At 44.0% G+C, this 15,160-nt stretch overlaps 1 protein-coding gene across 1 annotated transcript in view; it reads right to left on the bottom strand.

Annotated features, from left to right (window-relative positions):
- KANK1 (KN motif and ankyrin repeat domains 1) overlaps window positions 1-15,160 on the bottom strand; it is a 194,162-nt gene that overhangs the window by 147,189 nt on the left and 31,813 nt on the right. The window contains exon 2 of the mRNA XM_019478103.2: window positions 14,614-14,737. The gene's annotated coding sequence lies outside the window, so the exon portion shown is untranslated. The remainder of the gene's footprint in view (window positions 1-14,613; window positions 14,738-15,160) is intronic.

A 15,160-nucleotide genomic window follows, 5' to 3' on the forward strand; every position in this document is an offset into this window, starting at 1 on the left:
CCTGGGGGTTACAAGAAATAATGGCCACAAGCTAGCAGAGAGCAGATTTAGACTGGACATTTGGAAAAACTTCTTCACAGTTACAGTGGCCAAGGTCTGGAATGGGCTCCCAAGGGAGGTGATGCTCTCCCCTACCCTGGGGGTCTTCAAGAGGAGGTTAGATAGGCATCTAGCTGGGGTCATCTAGACCCAGCACTCTTTCCTGCCTATGCAGGGGGTCGGACTCAATGATCTATTGAGGTCCCTTCTGACCCCAACATCTATGAATCTACTGCTTTGAGTAGCAATTGCTGCCCATCAGTAGGCATGCTTCAATCGGACTGCAGACAGCAACACAAGAGCCTCTAGACCAGAAGAGAGGAGGCAGCAGCAACCAGCTAGTTCAATAATTAACAGCCTTCATAATTAACTGAATAATACAGAATGTATAACTTCGAGACTGACAGACCTGACAAGGATAAAACATACTAGCTAGGATGGTTTAAATCAAAGATGATCCTGCCTTGAGCAGGTGCCTGTACTAGGAGGCCCCTTCCCACTCTTTCCACAATTCTAAACATTTTTAAAAATTACTGAAGCTTCAAACTAGGAGGAGACAAGAAGCCTGTGCAGATGAAAATCAGCTGTGCACTAGGACTCACCGCTTGTATAAATCCAGTGAAGTCAGTGGAATTACCCAAAGAAGTACACAGAACCCAGAAGATAGCTTAGCTGCCCTAAGCAGCTTTCCTAGAGTGCATTCAAGAAGTTAGAAATTAAGGGATTTGAGTACATTGATATCTTCGATTCCTTTGACAACCCCAGACTTCTGAGGTCACATTAGGACCAAGCTTGCTAAACAAACCTTGCACGTCACCATCCTTGTGGTGTGTGTACATTATCAAACAATAAAGAAGTGTTTTCTACACACTTGATTTAATTACAGTAGAATAGTGCCAAGGACATAGTCATATCCTGAATTATTCCAATCTCCACATAGTATCAAAGCCCAGAGCTTTAAAAAGTCATTTGTCCTGCAGGGATGTTATAGTTCAACAATCATGGGGGGCCAGCCACTGCCTTCCTTCAGGACTAGGCTTAAAAAAAACAAAACAAAACAAAAAAAAAAACCCAACGAAGTCACGGTCTACAACGCTGGTGATTATCAATATTTTGCCTACATTACCGCCACCACCACAACTGCACAAATAAGTTTAGAGGAAGGGGTAAATTTAGAAACAACTATTGGACTACAATGGTAGGACAAAGCGTTTTCAGAACCTATCCACAATGAAAATTAGCAGCCTTAGATCAACATGTACTCCCCCACAAACAGACAAAAATTTAAAGACTCAGAACTGTATGGCCTATTAAGCATATTTTTCTTCAAAAACATCTCAAAAGAACCAAGCAAATAGAGAAGCTCCTGTAGCTTTGTAGTCTGTACATATAAAATAGGCAGGTCATAGAATGAGGCAACATGAGTCAATTCCTGACTGAGGACTGATCTGTTCCAATTGCAAGTGCAACTACCGTAAAGGAAGCAGCACAGGAATCCCACTGGAAAGCTTTGCAACTATGCTTTAAAAAAAAAATCGCACTAATGTGATTCAGAGTACTTAAGGACGTCTAGGGACATTGCAAATGAAAAGTCTCTAACTTAGTTATTGTCATACCACAGCTTCCATCTAATACAGCCTGACTTGGGCAGGACTTGCTAAGCAGTTTCTACTTGTATGAGCTTCCTACGTCCATGGGGAAATGCATGTATAACTACACCAACTCTATGGTTAAAAAACACTGCCACTGAAAAGGCAAACAAGGCTCTTTGGGTAAATCCGATATCTTTTATTAGACCAACTAAAATAAAAGATATCAGATTTTCCCAAAGAACATTGTCTGCCTATGTCCTTAGACCAACACGGCTACAACAAATACCCCTACCACTGAAAAAACAAACACAAAAAACCCCCCCAAAAAAACCCCACCATATATCAACAAACTTTTTCTTCAGTGGGTATAAATAGAGATCTTGGAAGGTATATTTTAATTTTTTAAAGAATTTGTTATTGAGTAACAAAAAAGTAAAAAAGCTAAAATTTACAAAGCTGTGAATTCACAGCAACTCTGTAGCACACTAATTTAACTGTAATGCTTGAAAAAGTAACATGACCTCTCTGAGAAGGTGGGTGGTGTCATACAAGTTGAAACATTAGAAAGTTCATGAGTAATTAGTTTGGCTATTTGCCAGACTCTTTGATCCATAAGCCAAGTATGGAATGAATGAAAAAGTCACTTTGACACTCAGATTACGTCCAAACTATCAGTTAAGAGGAATTTTATGAGACTCAATATGAAACAAAGTGTCTTATACCTTCACAAGGGTTCCACTGAACTTTCATATTTCAGCTCTCCACTGTAAATGTTGTCAGCTCAAAACAGAGCCAGCATTGTGCTAGAGGAATTTTCAGCCCTTCCTTCCATGACCAAAAAAGAAAAAAGAAAAATCTTTATGTAGTCACTCTGTCCTGCTAAGACCAAACAACACTTCTGCACCTATTCATGCAGCAATGCAAAGGACACCTGCCAGTGCTCGTTTCCATCACCATCACCACACCTTTCCCACTCCTGGGGCTCTTCTCTCACACCCAAGATAGGCACATTTAATTTTTCCGATTTCATAGAATCATAGAAAATTAGGGTTGGAAGGGACCTCAAGAGGTCATCTAGTCCAAAACCCTGCTCAAAGCAAGACTGTTCTCAACTATATCAATCCACTCGAGGCTTTATCTAGTCAGGTCTTAAAAGCCTCCAAGAATGGAGGCTTCACAACTTCTCTGGGTTCTCTGTTCTGGTGTTTTACTAGCCTCCTAGTAAGAAAGTTCTTCCCAATAACCAACCTAAGCTTCCCTTGCTTCAACCCGAGACCACTGCTCCTTGTCCTGTCATCTGCCACCAATGAGAACAGTCCAGCTGGCTCCATCCTCTCTGGAACCACCCTTCAGGTCATTGAAAGTTACTATTGAAGTCCTCCCTCCATCTTCTCTTCTCCAAACTATAAGCCTAGTCCCCACAGCCTCTCCTCAGAAGTCATGTGCCTCAGGCCCCTAATCATTTTCGCTGCTCTCCACTGGATTCTCTCCAATTTGTCCCCATTCTTTCTGTAGTTAGAGGCCCAAAACTGGACAGTACTCCAGATGTGGCCTCACCAGTGCCAAAAATCAAGGGGAAGAATCACTTCCCTTGATCTGCTGGCAATGCTCCTGCTAAAGCAGACTAGTATGCCATTAGCCTTCTTTGCAACAAGGTTACACCGTTGGCTCATTCAGTTATTGTCCACTGTAACTCCAAAGTCCTTCTCTGCAGAGCTGCTGCTTAGTCGGTCAGTCCCCAGTCTGTACAGGTGCATTGGATTATTCCATCCTAAATGCAAGACTTTGCACTTGTCCTTACTGAACCTCATAAAATTCCTTTTGGCCCGATTCCACAATTTGTCAATGTTACTCTGAATCCTAGCCCTACCCTCCAGCATATCCACTACTCCCCACAGCTTGGTGTCATCTGCAAACATGCCGAGGGTGCGCTCCATCCCTCTTGCAGCTCACTAATAAAGACACTGAACAAAAAACTGGCCCCAGGACCAACCCCTGGGGCACTTAACTTGATGCCAGCTGCCAACTAGACATTGAGCCGTTAACTACTACCCTCCAAGCCCAATGACCCAGCCAGTTTTCTATCCAACCCATATTTCCTTAGCTTGTTTGAGAGAACGTTGTGGGAAACTATATCAAAAGCTTTGCTAAAGTTAATGCGTATCACATCCACTGCTCTCCCCATATCCACAGAGCCAGTCACCTCATTGCAGAAGGCAATCATGTTGGTCAGCCACAACTTCCCCTTGATGGATCCATGCCAACTTATCCTAATCACCTTCTCCTCTTTCAAGTACTTAGAAATTGGATTCCTAAAGAACCTGCTCCATGATTTTTCCAGGGACCAAGGGGAGGCTGCCCAATCTATAGTACCCTGGATCCTCCTTCATCCTTTTCTTAAAGATGGGCACTATATTTGTCCTTTTCCAATCATCTGGGACCTCTTCTAAATCACCATGAGTTTTCAAAGATGATGGCCAGTGGCTCTACAATTGCATTGTCCAACTTCCTCAACACCCTTCGATTCCTCTCGTCCAGCCCCATGAACTTGTACACGTCCAGCTTTTCTAAACGAGTCCATAAACTGTTCTTTTGCCACTGTTGGCTGCTCACCTCCTCCCCAAATTGTGAGGCCAGATGCAGTAGTTTGGGAGCCAACCTTGCCTGTGAATACTGAGGTGGAAAAGGCATTGAGTACTTCAGCCTATTACACATTCTGTCATTAGGTTGCCTCCCCTTTTTACTAAGGGATCCACACTTTCCCCACTCTTACTCTTGTTGCTCACATACTTGTAGAAACCCTTCATATTCCTTGCTAGCTGAAACTCCTGTTGTGCTTTGGCCTTCCCAATTTCATGCCCACCTGCCTAAGCAATACTCTTATGCTCCTCCCTAGTTGTTTCTCCAAGTTTCTATGTCTTATAAGCTTCCTTTTTTTTTTTTTTTTGTTTAAGATTCCTTCCTGCACCATCAATAAGGTTTCTTTAAAGTACAGCCAGTTCTCCTGGACTCCTTTCCCACCCCTCAGACTGGCCTCCCAGGAGCTTCTACCCATTGGTTTAAAGCGAGTCAAAGTCTGACTTTCTGAAGTCCAGGATCCATACTCTGCTGTTCTTCTTCCATCCTTTCCTCAGGACCCTGAATTTAATCATCTTGTGGTCATTGCTGCCCACATTCCCATCCACCACTACATTCCCCATCAATTCTTCCCTGTTTGTAAGCAGCAGGTTAAGAAGAGCCCCTAGTTGGCCTCTCCAACATTTGCACCAGGAAGTTGTCCCCAATACTTGTACACTGCTATATTGCAGTCCCAGATGTCAGGGTGACTGAAGTCCCCCATGAGAACCAGGGCCTGTGATCAGGAAGCTTGTGCTAGCTGTTTGAAGAAAGCCTTATCCACCTCAACTTCTTGGTCTGGTGCTCTACAGAAGACACCAAACATGATCTGACCCTTACTGCTCTCCCCTCTGGACCTAAGCCAGAAACTTTCGAAAGGCCTATCTGCAATTTCAACTCTGAGCAATTTTACAGATCTTTTAAATAAAACACAACTCCTCCTCTTCTTCCCTACCTGTTCTTCCTGAACAGTTTGTACCCATCCATGACAGTACTCCAGTCATGCAAGCTATCCAACCAGGTCTCTGTTATTCCAATCATGTCACAGTTCATAGACATTAGGGCTGGAGGGGACCTAGCAAGATCATCAGGTCTAGCCCCCTGCCCAAAGGACAGGCAGTCAGCAGGGGTCAAATAATCCCAGCAAGATATGCATCCAAGCTTTTCTTAAAAGGAATCCAGAGTAGGTGCCTGAACCACCTCTGGGGGGAGTCTATTCGAGGCCCTGGGGACTCAGACAGTAAACAAGTTTTTCCCTTATGTCCAACCTAAAATGGTCTTACAAGAGTTTATGACCATTGGACCTAGTCTTCCCATAGGGTGTCCTGGTGAACAGATGTTCACCCAGTTCCTAGTGCACACTCCTTATACATACTTACAGGCTGCCACCACGTCACCCCTGGGCCTACCCTTTTCCAGGCTGAAACGTCCCATGTATCTCAGCCTCTCCTCATAAGGCCTACTCTTGTCCTCTAATAGTTAGCGTGGCTCTCCTCTGGACTCTTGAGCTTCTCCACATCCTTTCTGAACTGCAGAGCCCAGAACTGGATATGGTATTCCAGCTGTGGTCTCGCCAAAGCCGAGTAAAGTGGGAGGATGACTTCCCGGGTTTTGATATGCGTCTGAAGATGCAGGCCAGAGTTGTTTGCTTTGCAGGCTGTGGCACCATATTGGTGGCTTATGTTCATATCATGAGCCAATCGTGACTCCCAAGTCTCTTTCAAACACAGTGCTAGTTAGCATAGCACTGCTGAGCCTGTTCCATGACTATGCGAGGACTTCCAATTCTTCCTACTCATTTCCCAGGCTCCCTGTATTCATGTAGACACTTATGGTAGCTAGCCAACTGCCAACTTTCTCAGGAAGAAAAAGGCTTCTCCTGTTGCCGCCGCCTCCTCGCTTTTCCTCCAGGTCACCCACTTCCCCCAGGGCTTTGGTTTGCATCCCCCAGAAAACCTGGTTTAAAGCCATCCTCATTAGGTTAGTGAGCCCATCTAGGAAGATGCTCTTCCCTCTCTTTGTCAGGTGAATCCCTCTCTCCCTAGCAATCATTCTTCTTGGAACAACATCCCATGGTCAAAGAAGCCAAAGCCCTGCTGTTGACACCCTGCAGATGAATGCATGGCTGCACAGATGATGTGTCCACTCCTGCCTGGGCCCTTCCCCTCAACTGGAAGAATTGAGAAGAACACCACGTGGCCCTTGTCCCCTTCCACCAAACCCTGTAGTCACTTTTGATCTGCTCAGGGTCATCCCTGGCAGTCTCATTGGTGCTGATGTGGATGAGCAGCATGGGATAGAAGTCAGAGGGCTGAATGAGTCACAGTAATCCTTCTGTGACATCTCAGATCCAGGCTCCAAGCAAGCGGCAGATCTCCTGAGACAACGAGTCAGGGCAGCAGATGGATGCCCGTCCCCCACGGAAGAGTGTCTCCGACAACCATCACTCATCACTTCTTGGTAGCAGTGGTCTTGATCCTTCCAACCGTGGCAATGCCTGGCCTGGCCTCTTCCACCAACAGAACTTGCTCCTTCTCTGTTGCTACAGCTCCATTCCTGTTCTCCAGGCAAACTTCTGCAGGTGGAGATGAAGATTTCTGCTTGCCACCAGTGGTCACAAGTGTCCAGCTTCCACCTTCCTAAGATTCTAGGTCTTCTTCCTTGTCTAGCGCTGCCTCTGGCAGTCCTTCCTCCAGTCTTAGAAGTCTCCTCCAATATTGAATCAAATGAAGTCCACATAGCAGAGGATACTTCAGAGCCTTGCCACATCCTCCTATAGCTCTTACCTGATCCCCAAAGGATACCACAAGGAGGAACTGCTCATATCACAGGCACTCCCTCACCTGGCTGTCACTTGAAAGAACCTGCAAGGTGCAGTCTCCACAGTGGCAAGCCAGGACCTAGGTGGAAGCCTCAACAATGAACAGCCCTGCCTGGACAGACTTGACAGCTCTTCCTCTGCTGGCACCTGTAAATAGCAGTGGCTCTGGCATTGCAGCATCCTCCAGCCATTTTTCTGGGTCTCAATCTGTCACCTTTCTTTTCCTGCCCTTCTGCCAAGCAGCCCTGCTCTAGCAAACTCCACTTCCTGGGATTCTCTTTGAATTATCACAACCAGATCAAAGAAAGATTGCTTCAACTTCTGGTAACATCCAGTTCATGCTGAACCTAGCTCCAAGGCTTTTAGGAATTAGTCCAGTGACATTTATATTAGGATTTCCATTCCTGGTAAGGAAGTGTTTTGAACAAAACACCCCTCCCCCCCAAAAAAAACCAAAAAACAAAAAGCAACTTACTAGCAATGAGGGATGTGCACTAGCACAGCAGATGAAAACATAAATGAAGTCAAAGCCTATCTGATGGGAAGTGCCCATGATGTGCAATTGGAAGCAAAAGAATCAAATCTGAAAACTCCCTGTAGTGATGGTCTAAATCAATTTCCTCAGTGCAACTACTGGCCTAGAGAAGCCAGGGGGAAAAAAAAGTGGGTAAAAATACCTAACTAGAGTCTTTCACTCTGCATTAACAAGCTCTCCTGCTAATCCGATACAAAAATCTACAGAGTTCCTGTGCACGTAGGAACCTTTACAGTTGCAGAAGCCCCAAAGATCATCTCAAGTTTATTTAAACAGCAGCACTTAAGTGACCTGATCTTGTGTAACCAACAAACCTCAGTCCTGAATCTAGTCCTGTTAGCCAGTTTCATTGGGTGGACTTGAGGTCCTCATGTTAGCCCCAACCACTGGCAATGCGTAGGGGGAGCACACAGGTGCACTCCCCAAGATTGGCGATGCACCCCAACAGAAGAACGAACCACCATTACCAGCAGCTGCCGGCCACTGCGGCCACCTGCAGGAGCTCCCTGCTTGCTGCTGCCATGCCCCCACCATCACCTGCAAGCGGTCACCATGCTCCCCCAGCCTCTGGGGGCATGCGTCATTCATGGCCCCAACACCTTGTTTTCCTGTGCCATTGCACATTGCTCCTTCACCTATTTGTCGCAAGGCAGCAACTCTACAGGAAGCCCAGTGAATTAAGGAAAACAAATGTCTCCCCATCCACCAAGACCTCAAAAAAGCCCCCCACCATCACGTAAAGTTGCACAAGCCCCTGTGGATTTACACATTTAAAACTTTCAACAATGTGGCTTCCACCCTGGTGAGGCTTGGAAAACCAAATAGAGCTCATAGGAAGTTCCAAATAAACATCTTGATAGATCCAAAGCAGCATGTCCCTGGCTTTGATCTCCCACACTGCTCATGGGTAACTAAGCCGTATCTGCACAAGTCTTGGGAGATGTGGATACCCAATGCACAAATGGAAAATTAAAAGCTCTCCAGTGTGCAACTGATCACCTAACAGACCATGGAAGATGCAACTCAATGCCCAAACTACAAATATAAAGGAGGTATACATTCAGTAATACACTCTGCTGCTCCTGATGCAATTGTGCCTCAACCAGCTAAACGTAAAATTATAGTTTGTTCTGTATCTGCATCAGTCATATGAAAGAAAAATTGGGTGGACAAAGTTACAGTGGAATCGCCTTATTCTGTAATGTAATTCACCATGCAATTGTTATTCCAGCATAAATTACTCCATTTTGTGTACAAGAACTCCCTGAAAAGTGGGTGGGTTCTGGAATCAGCTACTCAGCAGTCAAATGTTTGGTACCCAGAGTGGGCTAGTATCAGAGACCATCTTTTATGGAAATCTTGCTAGACTAGTTGAAAACTTTCTAGATCCTTTAATCAGTGCCTCCTCTTGAAGCAGAGCAAGCACGTCTGGCTCCATGAGATGCAGTTAAAAGGCTTTGGTTTGAATCTGTGTGGTTGCTTTAAGTGAATCATTTTAGTATACACCCAAAAAGTCAGTATGTGCAAACTGGCCAGTACCAGTTAATAACATGTTATGAGCAGCATAAAAAATTTTCTAGATCCATTTTGGAAGTAGTATATTTTCATAAGGGACAAGGCACCCTACATACCTTTCTGCATATCATTTAAACCTGTACAGCCTTACTTCAGAAAGTCACTCGTCACGCTTCACAATCTGTCAAGGTTGACAAGCCAGCACATTTAAATCTTGTCTAAAAATTTCCTTTAAAATTAAAAACAAAACAAAAAACACCTTTGAAGCTTCTGCAAATATTTAAAGAGACGTGTTATTTCTTTAGAACATGCATATTTGCAAACAAGACGTTGTCATAAGGATGGCTGTCAAGTTATGGCCAAACCCTGACTGTAAACATTCAATTGCAGTTTTATAAGAAAAGCAGGGTTTAATTTACATTTTCTGCAGCTGCATATCAAGTGAGGGTTCCCCCCATTTGAGTTATTGCTGTGTTTTGGATTCCAGTATAACAACTGTTTGATTCAAAAATTCCCAGGGGAAGGTTTCTAAGGGGATATAATAACACTGCACTACTTTTTGGCTTGTCAATGAATTTCTTGCCCATTTTGTTTGGAGAACCTGTGTGAACAGCTTACCTGTGGGCAGACCTCAGGGCTTTCTGCAAATATTTTGTATTCCAGGGCAAGCTTAGACACATTGTATAAACATCTGGAATTCCTACTACAAATGCAACATGCTGAACAACTCTACCCTATTAGATCTTCCACGGTTTGCGTGAACCAGAACGCCACAGCACCCTGGGCTGCCAGGAGATCCTTTTCAGGGAGTCGCACAATATTAGCATTGCTAGGTGTGTAAACACCTATACAATTCACAAAATAAATCCAGAGATTTCAAATAGGAGCATTTCACAACAGAAGAATTGTTCTATTATTTTTTTTATAGTAAAAAATACAGTACAGTAGCTTAGAGCTGACCTTTTCCCAGGGATACCTGGAGTCTAAAAAGGTTGAGAACCAGTGGCCTTGAAAACAAGTTCTGAATGCAGCAGGCTCTCACACCAGTGTTGTGTTCTACCAAACTATTAGGTGTCCATCTAGGCAAACTGACATATTAAAGTACAGGTTTCCCTCACCAACCGCTGAGGTTAGGTTCCTGAAAGTTCCCATGGTTGGCAAGACAAAAGACTTACGGTGAAAAGTGGCAGGCTGATGTGCAACCATGGAAAACCACGGTTACTCAAAACTATATACTGTGGTAGCCAAGACAGTAGATAAAATATTAAGTGCGGATACTCAGAACTGTGGTTGGGAAACCTATACTGAAATATTTCAGCGTGGCTTGGAAGATTCAGGATGACACTTCAGGGGGAAAATTCCCTTCTTGCAGATTAAGGCACATGAATTATTTCCCCACATCCCTTCCCTTTTGGTTATGTGTGCTTAATCTTTGGACAGGGAAATGCCCTACTTCATTATAAGCAATGGTTTCACAGGCTGTATAGTACATATTTTTGAGAGACATGACAATCAGCCATCTTTTTACTAGTCTTTATCCTACCAGGTCATACTCATTTGGAAGTGCTTATGGCTGGCAGTTCCCTGAAAAAGAGATTTAAAATAATGGTAAAAGATTAAACCATATCCGTGGAGGGCAGGGCAAAATAAAAACTGCAAGTACCACAAAAAAATAAAATAAAAATAAACCAACGAACAAAACCTCCCCCCCACACGTCAAGTGTTCTGCTTGCAAGACGACTCTGGATTCAAATATTTTCTTCACAAACTTCCCAAAAATGATGCAGCTGTAACAGAGCCAAGAGTTAACCCTGCTGGCCGCATCCACACAAGCATGGACATTTGTTTCCTCAGGGACAAAAAGCAATGCATCACCTTGTGCCACTGCTAGCTGCCCCCAAGCCAGGGAATGCCTGTGCCACGTATCCACTGGCAAGTGGGAAGTTACCTTGAGTGGTGTAGGGGAAGCTGGGGCCAGAACTGGGTTGGCCCCCTGCAGCCTTATCTGGGGTCCTCAGGAAGGAATAGCTGGGTGATCCTGCTGCTCGGACCCTGAGCCAGAGTGTGGTCCTGGCCCTAAAGGGTCTGGTTTTAGGCAGTGCATGCTGCCCCCATGTAAGCCACACCACACCACGCATTACCCATGGGATTTTTTTGACCCTGGGATCTCTCAGGATCAACTCCCCCCCCCCCCCCCCCCCCACACTACCACCTTGTAGCACAGAGAACACCTGAATGTGTAGAGTGTGGTGCCAAAGATGCACCTGTGGTGCCACATACAGCATGGCTGCCCTTGTCTGGACGCGGCCACTGTGTTAACTGAGTGGAAAAAGGAGGCAGCTAACGCGAGCAAAAGACTCACTGGCACACCCAGCTCTCCTGAAAGCTTTATATAGCAATACAGGCATCTTTACTCCAGGTACAGCTTTGAAGCTTGTTTGCAAACAAGCTCAAAGAAATTCATTAACTCATGTTTAGGCTGCCACATTGTATGCATATTGGACATTGGGTAGAGAGTGCAAACTAAAATAGAGAGCTTCTCTTCTCACAAGAGCAGTTGCTTGCACATACAAGCATATGCACACACAAAGTAGTCAAGGAAATGCTAAATCTCCAACCACAGTGTTTTGCAAGCTATTTAAAGCATGCAGTGTTATCAAGGAAAGAAGCAGAAAGCCACTTGATAAGTTATAATTTGCTTTATTCAAGGTTCTGGTAATTATAAGGTTTAAAATAGAGGCAACTCATATTTTAAAAAGCATAAAAGAAACACTCTTTCAGAACTCAATGCTTCAAGGTAAGATTTTAAAGGTTTTTTGGTTGGGGGGGGCAGTTGGGGAAGAGGGGTTGAAGCTATAGATATACCCTTACTTCCGATTAAAACACAGAAATTCAAAGTCTCTAGAGGATGATTTCATTTTATGCCAAGACCTGAGTGTAACAACTTCTACACTATATGGTTTACTGCATCTCTGGTCTATAATCTCCAAGATGCTTTCCAAAACATCTTGTAAGATTCAGAACTTCTGTCACTACTCTTCTCCAAATCCTAGGCTGCCACAGAAAGGTTAAGCTCTTTAAAGAAAAAGGAAAACCAAAAAACCCTCAATTAAAAATGTGAATTTAAATATAAACTGAAAAAAAAAAAAAAAGTAGCTTGTCATTCCAGGTTACAACATCAGTAAAGTTTGTAGAATAAGTTTTCCTTCCCTCATTCCTGGCATTTTTCTATTTTGCTCACAGCATTAAAATGCCAATGACTGAATACTTGCAAAAGAAAACAAAAGCCTTCAAGTGAGGCAAAGCTTTCATCTGCCAGTTGTCTTGTCTGCTCCAGTTATATTACTAAGTGTACACTGATGGGGCTAAATTAGCTGTGTTCATCAAAAGACCAATCTCCAAGGGAATTCAGACTTATTTGCCACGTACACTCTTAGAAAACTGTCTGTACACAGGAGTTTATCTGATGCCAATTACCTAAATCACAATGCACCTGCGCATCCAGAAAGATGCTACAAGAATGTGGAACTAAAAAACTTGTCAGAAAGTATATGGACATGGATGTGGCAGGTAGGAATTGAGATGCTAGTCCCTTGATTTTAAGAACAGAGTATAACTATCTCTCTCCCCCTGCCCTCATCACTCCCCACCCCATTTGGATTTAGGATCTGAAATCCTTGCATCAAAAAGAATTATATCAGTATCTAGTAAAAACTGACCAGAACAAATCAGAAGAAAACTGCTTCCAAACTGAAGATGTGGGACGAGTCTTTGAAGGACTAAGCCAGAGCAGGGGTCACTTCTTGCTCAGTAAAAAGTGAGCACCTTAGTAACTGCTGTGTGGACCCACATAACTCCTTTCATTCACCCACAACTCCTAACAAAATCTGATTAGCAAGACCTAGCGTTATGTCCACACAAAGCTATTTTTATAGCTCGGTTCAAGTACAAAGGATCAAGAAACAGCCATTACCTTTCGGTGCAGAGAAGGATACAAAACCCTGTGAGAAAGGAGAAGGGCAGGCAGTTTCCTCAGGACAGAGTGAAGATGAGATATTGTAGATTCCTTTCAGTGGAGGAAATTGTTGGCAAAGTGTTAGGGTTTTAAAGACCCTTACATATGAAAGCTCTACCAACACTACATGATGCACTGGTACAAATAGTTTCAAGATGGCCAACACCAGGCCATGAAAACTACAGGATTATCAGATGAATGTTTCCTAATCACTCCCCCACACTGCAATTTGAGAAATCTGAAAGAAGACACCCGCTAGCAAGAGGACTGCTAATTAATTCCTCCATGTTTCCTCCTCCCCCAACCCAGCACCACTACACTGAAAGCTAGCAAACAAACACAGATAAGTTTGTCCTCTGTCTAAATACTGGAAAATGGCATTAAAAGACTTTAACCTAATCTGGTGGGAGCCATTTTCTTTCCAACGGCATGAAACAAAGTAGTAACTGTTTGTCTTTGGTTTCTTTAGAGCACACACACCACAAAATCTATTTAGGTTTAAGATTACTTTTAGTTCCACACGCCCATACTTTTGCTGCACGTAGTTATAAGTTAAATTTCAGCCTGTTCAGAGGTATACATACTTCTGACCAGCTTCCTTTAGGCAGGGAAAACTCATGCATGCACAAGCTGTTTCTCTCAAAAAAACAAACAAAACTTTGTCCTTAAATAAACTACAGGTTTCCCTCACTTTATGTGGGTTCTGTATGTGTGTATTCACTCTTATGCGATTACCATTTTTTATACCAAAAATGTGTCTCATGAGAGGCAAATTCACTCTTATGCGATCAGGGTGGTGGAAGCCTGCAGTCAGCTGCTTCGTGTGGTGCATTGTGGGAGTGCTGCGCACCAAAATATAGTCTCCTGTGTGGATCTGTGCTCCTCGCTCATTGTCTGCAACACATGTTCCTGTAGTTACCATCCCCATTATGATAGTGCCCCGTGCTTGTGTGCTGTCTGCTATTGGCAAGTACCAAAACTGTCTTGTAGAAGTGGTAGAAATGGGTCTGGAACATATCCCTATTGGTTACATTTGTAAAGTGGGCTCCCTTTACGCAAATTTAAGTTACGGGGTTTTCCAGGAACACATGTACAGCATAAAGCGAGGGAAACCTGTACACAGAAACACGGGGCATCTCATCGAGACAATAAAATTAAAATTCTGCACCCCCTGCCATCACCAGCAGAGCAGACAGACCACACAGTGGGAGCAGCAGCCAAGGATTTTTAATCCCTGAAGCAGGTAGAGACCCCACCCCACCTCTTCTTGCATTCCCTCCATGCCCAGTGGCACCTCCCTTTCCCTCCCATTCTCCCACCCACTACTGCCCACAGGGCCGCTGCTCCTACTCTAGCAAGAAACACATGACCAACCTACAGGAATGTTCTCCTTTCAACTACTCTGCTTCTACGTGCGAGCTACTCTGAGGTCCAGGTGGCCCATACCCATCCTTTTGAAAACAAGAATTAGAAAACATACCATTTACAGATGCAGGCTGATCTCTAGCATACTGGCAGCCACAACAAGGTCGGGTTACACAGGAACCTCATGGTTACACAGAAGGAAGAGGTTGCCAAGCGTTTCACTCTGAAAAGAATGAGATCTGAAGAAGGGAAGAGAAACGAGTCAGACCTAGCTGGAGACCCCCTCATTCCTTTCATGTCCCCCACCCCCAATTGTCCTATCTGCTGCTCCTTCAGGGAACAATAAAACCAGTCCCTCTCTCTTTTTAAGTGCACCAGGGTTATTTCTTTCCCCACTTGGATTCCTCTGCACATTTTCTGTTAATTCCCTCCTATTATAATGCATATGGCCCTATTTTGCATTACTAATAGTTGCAAGACCATTCCTTTTATTACTGATTAGCAAGCATCGCTGTAAGCCTCCCTTCATCTTTCCATCCATTTCTTCTTAAAAGCAGGAAGAAGTCATCTCCATGTCTTCCCCTTTCCCCATGCCAGCCTAATCTGAATTTACTCTCTAATATTAGACAACTAACTCACCATCTCATGGTGATGTTATGTAG

This window comes from Alligator mississippiensis, chromosome 3 (genome assembly GCF_030867095.1).
Source record: "Alligator mississippiensis isolate rAllMis1 chromosome 3, rAllMis1, whole genome shotgun sequence".
Lineage (NCBI taxonomy): Eukaryota > Metazoa > Chordata > Crocodylia > Alligatoridae > Alligator > Alligator mississippiensis.